The sequence below is a fragment of the Mobula birostris genome, chromosome 15, assembly GCF_030028105.1.
Source record: "Mobula birostris isolate sMobBir1 chromosome 15, sMobBir1.hap1, whole genome shotgun sequence".
Taxonomy (NCBI): domain Eukaryota; kingdom Metazoa; phylum Chordata; class Chondrichthyes; order Myliobatiformes; family Myliobatidae; genus Mobula; species Mobula birostris.
Genome location: NC_092384.1, coordinates 21,476,247 through 21,493,550, shown reverse-complemented (window position 1 = coordinate 21,493,550; position 17,304 = coordinate 21,476,247). Strand labels below are relative to the sequence as shown.

Genomic DNA, 17,304 nt, shown 5'->3' with positions numbered 1-17,304 from the left:
AAAGTGTTTGCAGAGATAGTTAGGCCCAAAATAGCAACAAAGTGGTCAGTGTAAACTGGCTGTATGTAATGACATAGGGCCTTGCACTTAGAGGTGTAAAGTAAACCACTGATCTAACCAAATTTTGGATCATTTTTATTACACAGTTGCCTACTGTTGAACTTGCTCAGGAAGACAATCATGAAAGGCCCATAACATGTCACTGGAGCTAAGAAAACATAGATGTATTGTTCAGCAGATATTATTAGGAAAATAATAATCTTAATGAAGATGAAAAATATTTGAATTAAAACTTTGTTAGAAAGCAGTAAATCTAATGAAAATTTAAATGTGCTGTTTTGATCATATTTGATGTATTACCTCCTGTAAAGGTGACATTCTCAGTGCACAGTGCTCGTGTTTATATAGGCCACCATTCATTTGTCTTGGTTCCGATTGGTTCCTTCAACTGACCTTTGAATTCTACTATCTCGCGTTTCTTTGGTTCTTGGGGATTCGAGAATGGAGTTTATTTCGATATGTTTGTTCAGAGAGTTATCAGAAGAGAACCACGCTTCTAAAAATTCTCATGCCTGCTTCGTGTTTGCCTGCGGCAGAACCTCCATGGTGTCCCAGTTAAAGTGGTGTCTCTCTCGATCCTAATGTACCGAGATCAGAGACAGTGAATCATGTCTCTGTACCACCAGTTAAATGTGAGCACTCGCAGAGAGAAACACCAACTGAGGATGTCACCTCGACTGCTGGTAAAATATCTGCAAAAGTCTACATTCAGCTAGAGACTCATTCCACCGAGATGCAACACAGAGCGTCATAGGAAGTCATTCCTGCCTGTGGCCATCAAACTTTACAACTCCTCCCTTGGAGGGTCAGACACTCTGAGCCAATAGGCTGGTCCTGGACTTATTTCCTGGCATAATTTACATATTACTATTTAACTATTTATGGTTTTATTACTATTTATTATTTATGGTGCAACTGTAACAAAAACCAATTTCTCCCGGGATCAATAAAGTATGACTATGACTAAGCTAATTGCCAAGCTTGGCGAACACTGCAACATCAAATACCTCAACCTGAGCTACCAGTGTTCACCACCATCCGATATATTGTGTCTACTGGGCAGGTGAAGTGAACACTTGAGGGATTTGAATGCTGTATCATCATTACTGGCATTCTTAAATAATAAATGCTGAAGCTGTGAGTTTTAGTAGCACAGTTCCAATTTCAATTAAGTGCCTCCCTTCAATATTTCACAGGATGTGATAATCAATGTGGCTGTACTAAAATAAATAGATTGATACTTTATTGATCCCAAGGGAAATTATAATGTCACAGTAGCATTACAAGTGCACAGATATAAATACTAGAAGATACATAGAAAGAATAAAAAAATAAGTTACCGCAAGTAGTCTAACAGAAAGTGGTCATCATTTCCCCAGCTAAAGGTTGACTCATTATTGAGCCTAATAGCCGAGGGTAAGAATGACCTCCTTGTGAGGAGCAGGTTGTGCTATATGAGCCTGATTATATTCTTCAAAGTTGTGACAAGACAAATTGATGAAGGTAGAGCAGTGTATGTGGATTTTAGAAAAGCATTTGACAAGGTTCGTTATGGTAGGCTCGTTCAGAAAGCCAGGCATGGGATCCAGTGAAACTTGGCAGCATGGATTCAGAATCGTCTTGTCCACAGAAAACAGTAAGTGCATATTCTACCTGGAAGTCAGTATTCTGTGGTGTTCTGCAAGGATTTGTTTTGGGACCCCTTCTGTTTGTGATTTTTATAAATGACTTGGATGAGAAAGTGGTAGGTTATGTTAATAAGTGTGCAGGTGACATAAAGGTTGTTGGTGGTGTGAATAGCATAGAAGGTTGTTGTAGGCTACAACAATACAATTGATAGAATGCAGACCTGGGTTGAGGACTTGCAAATGGAGTTCAGTCTCAAAAAGTATGAAGTGATACACTTTGGAAGGTCCAACTTGAAGGCATAGTAGAGGGTTAATAGCAGGATTCTTAGCTGTGTGTAGGATCAGTGGGATCTTAAGGTTCATGTTCCCAGATGCCTTAAAGTTGCTGTTCAAGTTGATAGGATGATTAAGAAGGCATGTGGTATGTTGGCCTTCATTAAGTCATGGGTTTGAATTCAAGAGCTCAGTTACTGTTGCAGCTCTATAAATCTCAAGTTAGACCACACTTGGAGCATCGTGTTCGGTTCTGGTCACCACATTTTGAAAAGGATGTGGAAGATTTAGAGCAGATTTACTAGGATGCTACCTGGATTAGCGAGTATGTCTTTTCTGGAAAGGTTGAGTGATCTAGGACTTGATAGAAGTGCAAGATAGAAGTGCACAAGATGCTAAGAAGGGTGGATAGCATGGATACCCAGCACTTTCTTTCTGAGGGTAGAAATGGGTAATTCCAGAGGACATAATTTTGAGGTAATTGGAGGGATTTGGGAGGATATCAGAGAATAAACAGAGTGGTAAATATATGGAACGTGCTGCTGTGGTGGTGGTAAACGTGGATACATTAAGGACATTTAAGAGACCAATAAATAGGCACATGGATGAAAGAAAACTGAAGGGCTATGTGGGAGGGAAGGGTTAGGTTGATTGTGGAGTAGATTAAAAAGTTGGCACAACATGGCAGGCGTGTACCCTTCTATGTTCAAACAACTTGATAGCAAAAGGTCAGACAATTCCAGAGAAGAAATGACATTAGTTCAGTTTCTTTCCTCATAGTTCCAATTTGATTTGCTCAGCATTTTCAGTTTTCAGCATTAAGAATAGGGTTGACAATTTGTACTGCAGGGTGTAGCCAAAATAAAATTAAATCGAAAAATACAGGTAAACTACCTTGTACGTAGCAGCTGTAAGAAACAAAAATGTCCACTCTTTTAAACTGCTTCCTTGGTCCAGTTTGTCATCAGAACAACAGATTTTCATAACAATGTTCACCTCAAACAAAACTGTGTGGGGGCTTTATTGATACGTGATAGACATTATTTTTGCCACAGGTGATTGTTCTTTAGTCTATATCTTGTTTTCCTTTGATCACTTCATTCCAAGCAGAACTGAGTGAACCATTAAATGGTAACACCTTAAATTCACATTCCCTGTGAAACACAAATGTATAGATATTGGAAAGTCAGGCACCATATTTAGTGCACTGTGTAATTCAGTGTTAGTAAAAAATAAATATGTTGGGCTTGTGTAGCTGCAGAGTTCATAGTTTTATTTTTGGCATTCCATGCATCACACACATAAGACGCAATGGGGCCAGGACTTGCACAGTTATTTTGCATGGTGTGCAAAGAACGCTTGAATACCACTTCCAGAATACTTTTTTCCATAAATGCATGGATCATGGATAATGTGGGCTAGTCATGCAGATGCATGCCTTCTTTAGGCTGTTTAAACCTGCTTCAGTATTAGTTAAAGCAGTCCCCAGTGTTGGGACCCTGTCTTCAAAAGGCTCATTTAAATTGCTTTTATATCACTTCCTTGCACTCTATCATGTATCAATATTCATCACTCTTTTTTTCCCTCCCTGCACTTAACCTCCATCCACAACTGACCTGACCGTCTTCTGATCCTTGTCACTGATTCCCCCCCCTCTTATCTCCTAGAGCTGAGGTTCTCTCAAAGTAAAGTTGAGTCCCACGCACTGAATTTTCAGCTGTGATACTATCAGCAAATTTTCGCTGACTTGCTCAGTAGTTTATTGTGCCGCTCTGAAACGACCCCACGGGTTTCTCAGGACACTGACATAATGCGTTCTTGCTACATCCATTTTGTACTCAGAAAACCAAGCATCAGCTTGTCTCTACACTCCCTTCCACCCCAGCCCACCTTTTCACTGTTCTCTCCACTGGTCAGTGAAGGACCCTCCAACATTGCAAGTGCAAAACACTGTGAAGAAAACAATTACTAACCGCAACTTTGCAAAAGCTGCTAATGTTTGCTGAAACAACAAAGAAAACTGCAGATTGTCCGAAAGATAAAGGCACTGTATCTGAAGCTTGCAGTTGGCTTCATTTGCACTGTATATGATTAAAAGCAAGGTCATCAGTGGGGGAACAGATGGAAGAGTTGAAGTTGTGAGAGATGGAATAACACTTACAGACAGAAGTGGTCATTTAATCTGTTGAAAAATAGAAGAAATTTTATCTGAGAAACAGGTACACTACACAGTAACACACATCAAAGTTGCTGGTGAATGCTGCAGGCCAGGCAGCATCTCTAGGAAGAGGTACAGTCGACGTTTCAAGCCGAGACCCTTCGTCAGGACTAACTGAAAGAAGAGCTAGTAAGAGATTTCAGTTAGTCCTAACGGAGGGCCTCGGCCCAAGATGTCGACTGCACCTCCCCCTAGAGACGCCGCCTGGCCCGCTGCACCCACCAGTAACCTCCATGTGCATTGCTCGAAATTCTGGCATCCGCAGACCTCCTTGCGTTTGCGTTTTTAAAAGATAAACTAGCCCGTTTTTATTCCCATATAAACCCTATGTGTGACAGATGTAACTCTGAGGTTGCTTCTTTAACCCATATGTTTTAGTCATGCCCTCTTTTGAAAAAGTACTGGAAAGACATCTTTGATATTGTTTCAGCAGTTTTACGTATTGATTTACAACTTCATCCTATTACTGCAATTTTTGGATTACCAATGATTGATTCTAATTATTTATCATCTTCAGCCTATACAGTGGATAAGAATCAACAGCAATGTTTAGGATTGAACGTCAATATAAAAGCAGGCGTGAGAGAGCATTTGTGTGGGATGAAGCTGTATATTTTTTCTTCACTGTTTTTATTTTTATTTATTCTGATTGCTTTTTCATTTGAAATAACAATGAATCTGAATCAGGTTTATTATCACCGGTATGTGACGTGAAATTTGTTAACTTAGCAGTAGCCTTCCAATGCAATACATAATCTAGCAGAGAGAGAAAAATAATAAATAAAATAAAAATAATAATAAATAAGTAAATCAACTGCATATTTTGAATAGATTAAAAAATGTGCAAAAGCAGAAATACCATATTTTTTTTAAAAAGTGAGGTAGTGTCCAAAGATTCAATGTCCATTTAGGAATCGGATGGCAGAGGGGAAGAAGCTGTTCCTGAATCACTGAGTGTGTGCCTTCAGGCTTCTGTACCTCCTACCTGATGGTAACAGTGAGAAAAGGGCATGCCCTGGGTGCTGGAGGTCCTTAATAATGGACACTGCCTTTCTGAGACGCCGTTCCCTGAAGATGTCCTGGGTACTTTGTAGACTAGTACCCAAGATGGAGCTGACTAGATTTACAACCTTCTGCAGCTTCTTTCTGTCCAGTGCAGTAGCCCCCCCCCCCGCCACCCCCATACCAGGCAGTGATGCAGCCTGTCAGAATGCTCTCCACAGTACAACTATAGAAGTTTTTGAATGTATTGTTGACATGCCAAATCCCTTCAAACTCCTATTAAAGTATAGTCGCTGTCTTGTTTTCTTTATAACTACATCAATATGTTGGGACCAGTTTAGATCCTCAGAGATCTTGACACCCAGGAACTTGAAGCCATCGCTCTCTCCACCTCTGATCCCTCTATGAGGATTGGTATGTGTTCCTTCATCTTACCCTTCCTGAAATCCACAATCAGCTCTTTCATCTTACTGACGTTGAGTGTCAGGTTGTTGCTGCAGCACCATTCCACTAGTTGGCATATCTCACTCCTGTATCTCTCGTCACCGCCTGAGATACTACCAACAATGGCTGTATCATCAGCAAATTAATAGATGATATTTGAGCTTTGCCTAGCCACACAGTCAAGTGTATTGAGCAGTAGGCTAAGCACACACCCTTAAGGTGCACCAGTGTTGATCATCAGCGAGGAGGATACGTTATCACCAACCTGCAAAGATTGCGGTCTTCCCGTTAGGAAATCGAGGATCCAATTGCAGAGGTACAGAGGCCCAGGTTCTACAACTTCTCAATCAGGATCGTGGGAATGGTGGTATTAAATGCTGAACTATAGTCAATGAACAGCACCCTGACATAGGTGCTTGTGTTGTCCAAGTGGTCTAAAGCCATGTGAAGAGCCACTGGTATTGTGTCTGCCGTTGACCTATTGTGGCGCTAGGCAAATTGCAATGGGTCCAGGTCCTTGCTGAGGCAGGGGTTGAGTCTAGTCATAACCAACCTCTCAAAGCATTTCATCACTGTTGATGTGAGTACTACCAGGCAATAGTCATTAAGGCAGCTCGCATTATTTTTCTTAGGCACTGGTATAATCGTTGCCTTTTTGAAGCAAGTGGGAACTTCCACACGTAGCAGTGAGAGGTTGAAAATGTCCTTGAATACTCCTGCTAGTTGGTCGACACAGGCTTTCAGAGCCTTACCAGGTACTCCATCAGGACCTTCCGACTTGCGAGGGTTCATTCTCTTTAAAGACAGCCTTACATTGGCCTCTGAGACAGAGATGACAGGGTCCTCAGGTGCAGCAGGGATGTTCACAGCTGTAGTTGTGTTCTCTCTTTCAAAGCCGGCATAGAAGGCGTTGAGTTCATTTGGTAGTGAAGCATCACTGCCATTCATGCTATTGGGTTTTGCTTTGTAGGAAATAATGTCTTGCAGACCCTGCCAGAGTTGCTGTGCATCCGTGGTAAGTGATTTGCAACCTCTGACATCAGTACAAGAATAGCTAAATGCAGAAATTGGGAAGCATCTGGTGAATATGTACTCCTCCAAAGACTGCACAAGGATTGTCTGTCAGTGGTATGCACATTGAGAGGTATGGAACTACTTGAAGTCACTCCACTTATTAGACAACCTCTTACTTAGTACAATAAGAAATGTTAGATCTTGCCAATTCAAATACAGGTGACTCCCATGTTGTTGGGTGAGGTTGGGGGTTCGTTCCTTAAAAAACAGTCAGTAATAATGAAGCTGCGTCATCTGCACAAGGATATTTATTTATTTCTGCATGGAGCTTCTGTAAGAACAAATTTTATTCTATCTCTAAAATGTTTATTCTATCTCAAATTTCAGCTAGTGATTTGTGAATTCTGTAAGGCCAAATTTCCACTGCCTGAATGACCACAGCGCAGAGGTTGTCTGTATATGGACATTTTTAAATGATGTTATGCGAACATTTACTGCCCATCAAGCTTTCTGGCATTGAAAACAGTTTGGAATTAATGTTCACTTATTACTTCAGATTTTTAAAAAATTTAACTATAAACTAAGTAATTTCTTTATTCTTATTGCCCTCTCTCAAACATATTTTCTCTCCTTTTATTATTTTTGCATTTGAAATTAATTTCGAAATTCAAATTAACACTTTCAGATTCAAACATAGCAAAACTCATTGGTGATTTTTCAAGCTGATTGGCAAGATTAATGAACAGTTACAACCATAGAACTGAATGGCACAGGGACAGGTCCATGCCAGCCAGTATGCTAAACTAAACCTATCTACCTGCACATGATCCATATCTCTCCATTCCCTATGCATTCATGAGCCTGTCTTAAATGTCTGTTAAACACCACTGTTGTATCTGCTCATCGCAGCACTTAACCACTCTCTATGTGCAGAAAAACAAATTTGCTTTTAAATATTTTCCCTCTCACCTTATGTCTTTGCCCTCCAGTATTTGACATTTATACCATGGGAAAAATATCTGCCCTATTATCTATTGGACAAGCACCCTTAACAGCATGTTGAACTTTTTCATACTGTAAACGTGGATGAAAATGTAGATGTGTGGGTTTGTAAATTTACAGATGATACCAAGGTTAGTATGCCTCAGCAAGGACCTGGACCCATTGCAATTTGCCTATCACCACAATAGGTCAATGGCAGTCGCAATATCAATGGCTCTCCACACGGCTTTAGACCACCTGGACAACACAAACACCTATGTCAGGATGCTGTTCATCGATTATAGCTCAGCATTTAATACCATCATTCCCATAATCCTGATTGAGAAATTGCAGAATCTGGGCCTCTTACCTCCCTCTGCAACTGGATCCTCGATTTCCTAACCGGAAGACCACAATCTGCGCGGATTGGTGATAACATCTCCTCCTCGCTGACAATCAACACTGGCAACACCTCGGAGTTGTGAGCTTAGCCCACTGCTGTACTCATGACTGTGTGGCTAGGCATAGCTCAAATACCATCTATTAATTTGCTGACAATACAACCATTGTTGATAGAATCTCAGGTGGTGACGAGAGATACAGGAGTGAGATATGCCAGCTAGTGGAGTGGTGCCGCAGCAACAACCTGGCACTCAACATCAGTAAGATGAAAGAGCTGATTGTGGATTTCAGGAAGGTTAAGACGAGGGAACACATACCAATCCTCATTGAGGAATCAGAAGTGGAGAGAGTGAGCAACTTCAAGTTCCTGGGTGTCAAGATCTCTGAGGATCTAACCTGGTCCCAACACATTGATGTAGTTATAGAGAAGACAAGACAGCGGCTATACTTTATTAGGAGTTTGAAGAGATTTGGTATGTCAACAATACACTCAAAAACTTCTATAGATGTACCGTGGAGAGCATTCTGACAGGCTGCATCACTGTCTGGTATGGAGGGGCTACTGCACAGGACCGAAAGAAGCTGCAGAAGGTTGTAAATTAGTCAGCTCGATCTTGGGCACAAACCTACAAAGTACCCAGAACATCTATAGGGAGCAGTGTCTCAGAAAGGCAGTGTCCGTTATTAAGGACCTCCAGCACCCAGGGCATGCCCTTTTCTCACTGTTACCATCAGGTAGGAGGTACAGAAGCCTGAAGGCGCACACTCAGTGATTCAGGAACAGCTTTTTCCCCTCTGCCATCCGATTCCTAAATGGGCATTGAATCTTTGGGCACTACCTGAGTTGTTTTTAATATACAGTATTTCTGTTTTTGCACGTTTTTAAAATCTATTCAAAATATGTAATTGATTTGCTTGTTTATTATTATTATTGTTATTATGTTTTATTTTATTTTTTTTTCTCTGCTAGATTATGTATTGTATTGAACTGCTGCTGCTAAGTTAACAAATTTCACGTCACATGCTGGTGATAATAAACCTGATTCTGATTCTGGTAGAGTTGTGGATAGTGTAGGAGACCGGTGAAGAATACAGCATGATGTAGACCACTTGCAGATATGGTCTGAGTAATGGCAGATGGAGTTTAACCCAGATAAGTGTGAGGTGTTACACCTTGGCAGGGCAAATGCAAGGAGACAGTCTACTGTTAAGGGCAAGATCATTAACAGTGTTACTGAGCAGCAAGATCTTGGGATCCAAGTTCATAGCTCCTTGAAAGCCACTACAAAGATTGATAAGGTGGTTAAGAAGGCTTATGGAATGCTTGCTTTTTTTAGTCGGGGTATTGAGTTCAAAAGTCAGGAGGTTATGTTGCAACTTTATAAAAATCTGGTTAGGCCACATCTGGAGTATTGCATACAGTTCTGGTTGCCTCACTATAGGAATGATGTTGAGGCTTTGGAGAGAGTGCAGAAGAGGATCACCAGGATGCCTCCTGGTTTAAAGTGCATGTGCTATCACGAGAGGCTGAATAAACTTGGGTTGTATTCCCTGGAATGTCGGAACCTGAGGGGAGATCTGATAGAAGTTTACAAGATTATGAAAGGTGTAGATAGAGTGGACAAGGAGCATCTGTTTCCCAGAGTTGAAATGTTCAATACTAGAGGGCATGCGTTGAAGGTGAGAGGGGAATGTGAGGAGTAAGTTTTTTATGTAAGAGAGTCGTAGATGTCTAGAATGTGCTGCCTGGAATAGGCGTAGTGGCAAATACGTTATAGAGTTTTTTTTTAAAGAGATGTTTGAAAAGACACATGGATATAAGGAAGATGAAGGGATATGGACCATGTAGGTAGGAGGGATTAGTGTTTGGGTGTTTTTGATTTGCTTTTTAGTTTGTTTGGCACAACATTGTGGGCCAAATGGCCTGTTCCTGTGCTCTCATAATTAGATGAGCATTACACTGTGAACTAATACTGGCTTGTTATACAGTACCAAATCTATTATGATTTGCTTCCTCAGCTTATAGATATATGATTGCAGAATCCATATGCATACGTTCTGGATATTTACAGGTATGAGCTAGTTTGTCTATTTCATACTGGACTGCGTCTAAGTTAAAATTATTACATGTTTTATTATCGAAGGATGATAAATACAGTATATATTTCTGGATGGTGTCTGAAACAATGCACTTTTTTTTCTTGCAGAGTGCTTTGCTCACTTTGGCTAAACCCTTACCTGGAGGTTAAGAATCTGAAACAGTCGGTTTACCCCAAAACTGAAAATTCCAGCATCCAGTTTTGAACAGCAGAAACAAAAAGCACCAAACAGACTTTCTGCATCCCAAACCAGGATTAAAAAAAAAGGGATGAATGTGAAGATCAACAGGTAGTAGAGTGATCATGTCAGCCCCAGAACAATGTTACGGCTGTCAACTGATTCCATTAGAGAAATGCCTGTACGGAATATAAAGAGGAAAAGGACTAGCCAAACAGAGCATGATTGCTTTTTGGATTTTAGAAAGCTGTGCAAAAGACATGTCTCTGGGATATTACTCCAAGATGGCAACCACACGAGGGTTACAAATGCAGAGGAGAGTAGAATTTAACATGTGTTGACCAAGTTCTGAAAAAGCCAGAATGTAAAGCATTGAGTGTCTGTGGGCTTGTAGTTGTGTCCATGATGTGTTTACACAGTGTCCAGTGTAGTCAGCGTGTTCTTGCTGATGTGTGTACAGACACAGGCACTCTCCTGGTTTTCTTCCATCCCACTTTGTGACAGATGATGCCAAAATTTATCAAAAAAAAACAGACCTCGCTCTGTTCCAGAAGGATCTGTTCCTTGTCAGTGGTTTTCAACAAGAAAGTCTCTCTGCACTAATATTGAACATGGACTCTCTCTCCTTTAGCTCTGCGATTTTGTGCTATAGAATGGCACAGGCATCCTAAAACGGTTAAAATCTTTCTTTCTCCCTAAAGCCCTTGTGGAATTTTTATTGCTTCAGTTTCTCTAGGGTCTAGTGAATCAGTCCTGCTGTTAAAGAAATCAATTTTAATTCAGCTTGACATGTAGCCTGAATGTTCAGGCTGGTATATTAATAACAGACAGGGAAAGATGTCCTCTTTTTGTTTGTTGAGGTGTTTTGATATGGTGTACCATCACAATATTCAATAAACTGTTGATTGAGCATTTATATTAATTTGTGGCAGACAAACCTAAACTGAATAAAGAGTTCCCTTTCCTAATTTTTATTTTTGCCAGAAGCAACCTCACACATGAAATAAACAGCATGGTGTAATTTTTTTTTGTAACTTTGTTTGAATAGGCTTCAAGTAAGTCTCAGGAAATGTAGTAGCCCTGCACGCGGCCCAGATGTGGGTAGTTTTCCATTTTATTTAGGGACTACATTGACATTGGACAGCCAGTTTATAGCAACAAGGGCTCTGGGATGTTTGATCAGAGCTACGGAGTGTTGCTGCTATTCACCCAATGTGTTTACAAGGTTTGCAAGTTGACAGGAGTAACTCGAACCAGGATTCACGATGCCACGCTCTGTGATCAGACAGATCCCGAGCAGAGCCTGTACGCTGACCTCGACAAACCTATATTTACTAGGTAGAGTTAACCATTTTATCAGGGAGTTGATCCTTGCTGCAGCATTTACTACTAAGTGAAATGGTAATTTTTCCAAAAACTAGTGTTTATTGTTGACAAACCCTCAGACAAACAAGAGATCAGAGATGAAATTTTGCAAGAAAGGAAGCAATTGAATTTGCAGAAGGAAATTGAGGACCATGCACACCAGCATTTCTATTAAGAATGGTGTTTGCCAACTGATTTTGGAATCACAATATAAAGTTGCACTAGTGTTCAAAAAAAACCATTTGAAACTATGCTGCTAGCAGTTTTGGATACTTTAAGTCACTGCATGATGAGCAGAGAGTTTGAGTGTAAGATATATTACTGCAAGAAAATTGTGCTTTTCCCAGAAATGTGAGTAGACCTAGCATTTCCTGGAACTGTGTACAGTCATTGTGAATTATTGTTTTGATGTGGTGGGTTACGGGCTTTCCCATATGTACAGCGATTGACTTGCATAGCAGGATGGTATTGCTGCTGTTTTTACTGTGTGTTTTGTTCTCACCTCAGCTTTACATTATCCCTCTATTTCTGTAAAGGTTTCACTGTGTTTTCTGTTTATTTGAATGACTTGACCAGATGTCACCCTGGTAAAGTCTCTGCATAGGGAGTGATTATGCATACCATTTAAAGATGCTCATTTAGGGTGGAGAGTGCCAGTGAAGCAGGAACCTACTTTTTTGATTTTAAGATGTTGCACAATACACAGCACATTTATAATGACTTAAAGTAATGCACTTTTTTGTTTTTTGTGTATTATACTTTGTTTTAGTTTACTGGATGCTTTTGCACTGCTTAAATCTGATATAGAATCTCACCTGAGTGGTCCTGTTTTTCAAGGTGAGCATTTTGAAAAGTAAATCAGAATCTAAATCTATAGACTTACTTTTGAATGCCTCGTGTAATTATTACTACTCTGATTTATGCAGTCACAGTGCCTTGAGTTCGAACAGTTTGGTGCTCTCATTGAGCCAACTAGTTTCCAGCCTTTTCTAGGTATTAATTAAGGCCTGTCTTTTATATTTTTTGTTGAACCTGAGGGTGATTAGAGTATTTGGCCCTGCTATCTATTTTATTTTCAAATCTCAACTCGTTAGTCATTTCAAAAATTGAGACTTCTCACTTCACATGTGTGAAGGAGAGAATAAAGCAAAAAGACATGATTAACACTTCATTTTTTTTCACCCACAAAACTTCCTTACAGTTTCTCCTTTGATGGTGCATTGTGGTCCCTTGACGAATATGAACATATTTTTGTTTCAGCAGTACACTGTGGTTAGTTGCATTGTCTGTACTATATGGAGTTTAACTGCAAGAGTGGACTTGACTGCTTTTATCATCCATGTAGGTACCACTGCATGGCTCAGTTGAACACAGTTAAAAATAAATCTCATTTAGAGAATCAGATCAATTGATCTATGTTACTGTTCCTATGTAAATATATATTTTAGTGGAAATTAAAAAGAAAACAATGCTGAAAACATTTTGAAATGAAAAACATATTTGGCAATCCTCCTAAGAAATTGGTGGGCTTAATGCAGTTAGTGAATGATTGCATTATAAAGAAATTATTCTAAAATCCCAGAAATGTTTTTATCACCAAGTTGTTCTAGTTAGAATAGTTATAAGAAAGGGTAGTTATGAGATATTAGGCTGCAGAATATAGGCCAGACCCATCATTTCTCATGTGACGCCTTTTGTGAATCTTACTGAGTAGAAACTGGTCACTTCCCCTCAGGAAGGAAATGGAGTTCAGCAGGTAAACCATCATAGACCATTGGATTCAGATGGTGTAATTGCTGCTTTGGTAATGACACTTGGCACTTTTGCCTGCCTCATAAGGTGAGGAAAAAGCAGCTACTATGGGAAAAGAGATGCTATTGAAATGCATCACTGACATATTATTCATTCACCAAAAGAATATTTTTAGATTCTGTATTTATCTCACAATGAACTTATAGAGGTTACAAATGAATTTTGTGATCTCTTCTGTTATTTGAAAACTAAAGATGTTATAGTTGTTGACATGCAAGGCAATAAGATTCTGATTGCAAGATGATATATATCAAAATTGTTTAAACTCTTTTGTGTTGAAGTACTCTCTTCTGATATCATCATCTCCAATTGAGCCACTGTGTGCCTACTTTAAAAAAAATTACTAATAGATAGTTACTGAACAATGGCTTTGAAAGAACAATGAGCAGCTAAACATTACCCAACAGCAGGCTATTTCTGAACATTATAAAGCTAAAGTTTTTAAATAATTTCCAATTCCTATTTCCAAGTCTGTTATTTTCCTGACCATGACCAATAGAAAGTGCCATGATTTATAATTCAAAACTGACCTGCATCTGTTCCCACTATTTCTGCACATTCTTTTCCTAACAAGTTCACTTTTCCGCAGTTTTTGATTGGGTGGGTGGGATAGGGAGGGACAGGGTGCCTTTACCCAGTAGAGCTCCAGGATTCTGGAAAGTTTATTCCCACATGGCTTGGCTCTACACTTAAGATCTCTCATGCTTCTACTTGCTCCTGATTCCCCACTCTTAGGAAGGAAGAAAAAGAGATTGAATAATGATCCAGATGTATTGATAAAACAATGTCCTAAACTCACGAGAATGCATATTGAATTTCTGCGATTCGACTTTAATCCCTTAAATCCAGTGCCATTTTCATGAACTGCCATTGCACTTCTTCTAAAGTTATTAGATCCTTCCTGAAACAAGTCAAAAAGTGAACAATGTATCCCAGCTGTGTAGAATCCAACTCTCCCCAAACCCCACCTTTCACTGATCTGCTAGCATTTAAAATTAGTCGACTTGGACTCCCAAGTCTGTGTTTTACTATGGTTTCTTGAAGTTTAGAAGATATTGTACTTTGTCTATTTTAGATTGAATGTAGACTTGTCTACATTAAATTCTAGTTATCATAGTTATACCCACTCATTTAAACCATCTGTAGTCCTTTAGACCATCAACTTTCTTCTGCACATCTTGCTGCCTCTCCCATTTTATGTCATCCAGATAATTCTTGTATCGCATGCATTGAAATAATAATGCAAAATTAAAGCCCTGACCAAATTCTGGAACTTCAAAAGTGGAATGGGTACTCTGGGGAATATCTCTTGTCACATCTGTCAATCACATTATCTATCTTTTATCCCCATTACCTCTCAACGAATTTCTAACCAAAGTTAAAGGCTCACATTTGTTCAGCTCATGTATCCAGCCTGATGATAAGCAGACAAACGTACATATTCTGATATCTCTTCTATGCTTCAGTTCCAAACGCAATGGCATAGATCCTAACACAAGAGAAGTTTAGAAATTAATGGCCAAATTCTTACATAGTTTCCTCTCCTACTCCCTGAAGTTGGAAGCCACCAGGTCCTGGAGATTTATCTATTCTTGTTATTTGCAAAACTGTTTGTTTAATTAAATCCAGTATGTTCCTTATATTCATTTATTCTTAGTTTCTGACCATTGAAATATTTTATTCTTCTTCCTTTACTGTGAAAACAAATACTAACCACTCATTCAATAAAATTGTCATTAATGTGATATCTATTATATTTTTGTGTCTCTGTCTTTACTGGACCAACATTTATAGAAACTCTACTCTCAATATTGATGGATTGATTGAAAGTATTTTTTTGCAGTTTGTAACATTTTCTTTTAATTACTTTAACAATTTTATTAATAATTTCTACAATGCAACAGTGACATCATGAATCATGCAACTGAAAGCAACTTCAGCCTCTTTTCGCTGCCCCCGCCCCCCCCCCCCCCCACCGTTCTCCTCAGCAAAATGTACTCTGCTTTCTGATATTGTGCCCAGTAAGGAAAATTGAAGGGTGGTTACATCTAACTGGCTTTTTTAACAAGGGCAGAGAGAAAGCCCAGTGGCTATAGTGAGTACATGTGGGAGTTTGTCAGATAAATCCAAATCATCTTTATAATCTATGATGCCCCACTACATATTATCTGGTCAAGATGCATGTAGGGGAGGTGGGAAAAGTAGACATGTTACAAGGCTTAACCAAGCAGAATCACAAAATAAATTACAAATGTAGTATATGCTGCTTCCTTTCCTGTACAATCATCTGTGTGACTCGGGTGTTGCCTTATTCAAAGAGTTGTCTTTATGTTGTTATGTAAAGATGGAGCTCATATAGCGGATCAGTGGGAATGACCCAAGGTGATTGTCTGCATCTGATTATAATGTAAACCCTAGCTTCTTTTCAGACTAATGCATAAATTTAAAAATGGCATGGCTCCTTGGACCTTAAAGCAGTATTTGAAAAGAATAGCAGCATAGCTAAACAAAAGCGGACTTTTCAAAGATGAAATACTGCATTGTTGATGTGTGTCATTTACTTTCAAGTCAATTTTTTTAAAGACTTGAATAAAAGGGGATAATCTTTCAGCTGTCCTAGTGTGTTTTACACAATGCACTGTAAGCAGGCTTTCACCAGGTTCAAATGAGAGCGGATGAGATTTGTATGTAATGCAGTTTCTTGAAAAATGTTAAATGTTTACAGGCATATGCTTTTTATATTTACTGAGTAGAAGTTGATCCGAGATTAACACCAAAAAAAGTGAACTTCATTTTAAACAGACAATATCCTGTTTGTTGATGTATAGTGTGTATTTCAGAATTATGGAGAATAAAATCTACACATTCCCACATTCTGCCTTCTGTTTATTTCGCACTCCAGTGAATTCATCTTGGAAGCTTTAGGTTAGGGATTATGTTTGGAGAATACGAAACTCTCAGTGGGATACAGTGTCTGACTATTGTTGGTCCTCTGGTACGGAGTGTTTAATTAGTGTGGGTCCTTCAATGTGGCACAGCGCACAACTATTGTAGGCCCTTTAGGGCACGGCGTGTGACTGTTGTAGGCCTTCTGATGCGTGGTGTGTGACTGTTGTAGACCCTCTGGGAAGTGCTGTGTGACTGTTGTAGACCCTCTGGGATGTGGCGTGTGACTGTTGTTGACCCTCTGGGGCGTGTCGTGTGACTGTTGTAGACCCTCTAGGGCGTGGCGCGTGACTGTTGTAGACCCTGTGGGACGTGGTGTGTGACTGTTGTAGACCCTCTGGGGCATGGCATGTGACTGTTTAGACCCTCTAGGGCGTGGCGCGTGACTGTGTAGACCCTGTGGGACGTGTTGTGTGACTGTTGTAGACCCTGTGGGACGTGTTGTGTGACTGTTGTAGACCCTCATTGGTGTAGTGTGTGACTGTTGTAGACCCTCTGGGATGTGGCGTGTGACTGTTGTAGACCCTCTGGGACGTGGCGTGTGACTGTTGTAGACCTTCTGGGGCGTGGCCTGTGAGTGTTGTAGACCCTTATTGGTGTAGCGTGTGACTGATGTTGACCCTCTGGGGCGTGTCATGTGACTGTTGTAGACTCTCTGGAATGTGGCGTGTGACTGTTGTAGACCCTCTGGGACGTGGAGTGTGACTATTGTTGACCCTCTGGAGTGTGGTTTGTGACTGTTGTAGACCCTCATTGGTGTAGTGTGTGACTGTTGTTGACCCTCTGGGGTGTGGCGTGTGACTGTTGTAGACCCTCTGGGACGTGGCATGTGACTGTTGTAGACCCTCTGGGATGTGGTGTGTGACTGTTGTTGACCCTCTG

The 17,304-nt window shown here is 40.0% G+C and overlaps 1 protein-coding gene across 1 annotated transcript in view; it reads left to right on the top strand.

Annotated features, from left to right (window-relative positions):
- znrf1 (zinc and ring finger 1) overlaps positions 1 to 16,342 on the top strand; it is a 234,639-nt gene extending 218,297 nt beyond the window's left edge. The window contains exon 5 of the mRNA XM_072279433.1: positions 10,230 to 16,342. The gene's annotated coding sequence lies outside the window, so the exon portion shown is untranslated. The remainder of the gene's footprint in view (positions 1 to 10,229) is intronic.
- Positions 16,343 to 17,304: the final 962 nt, after the last annotated feature.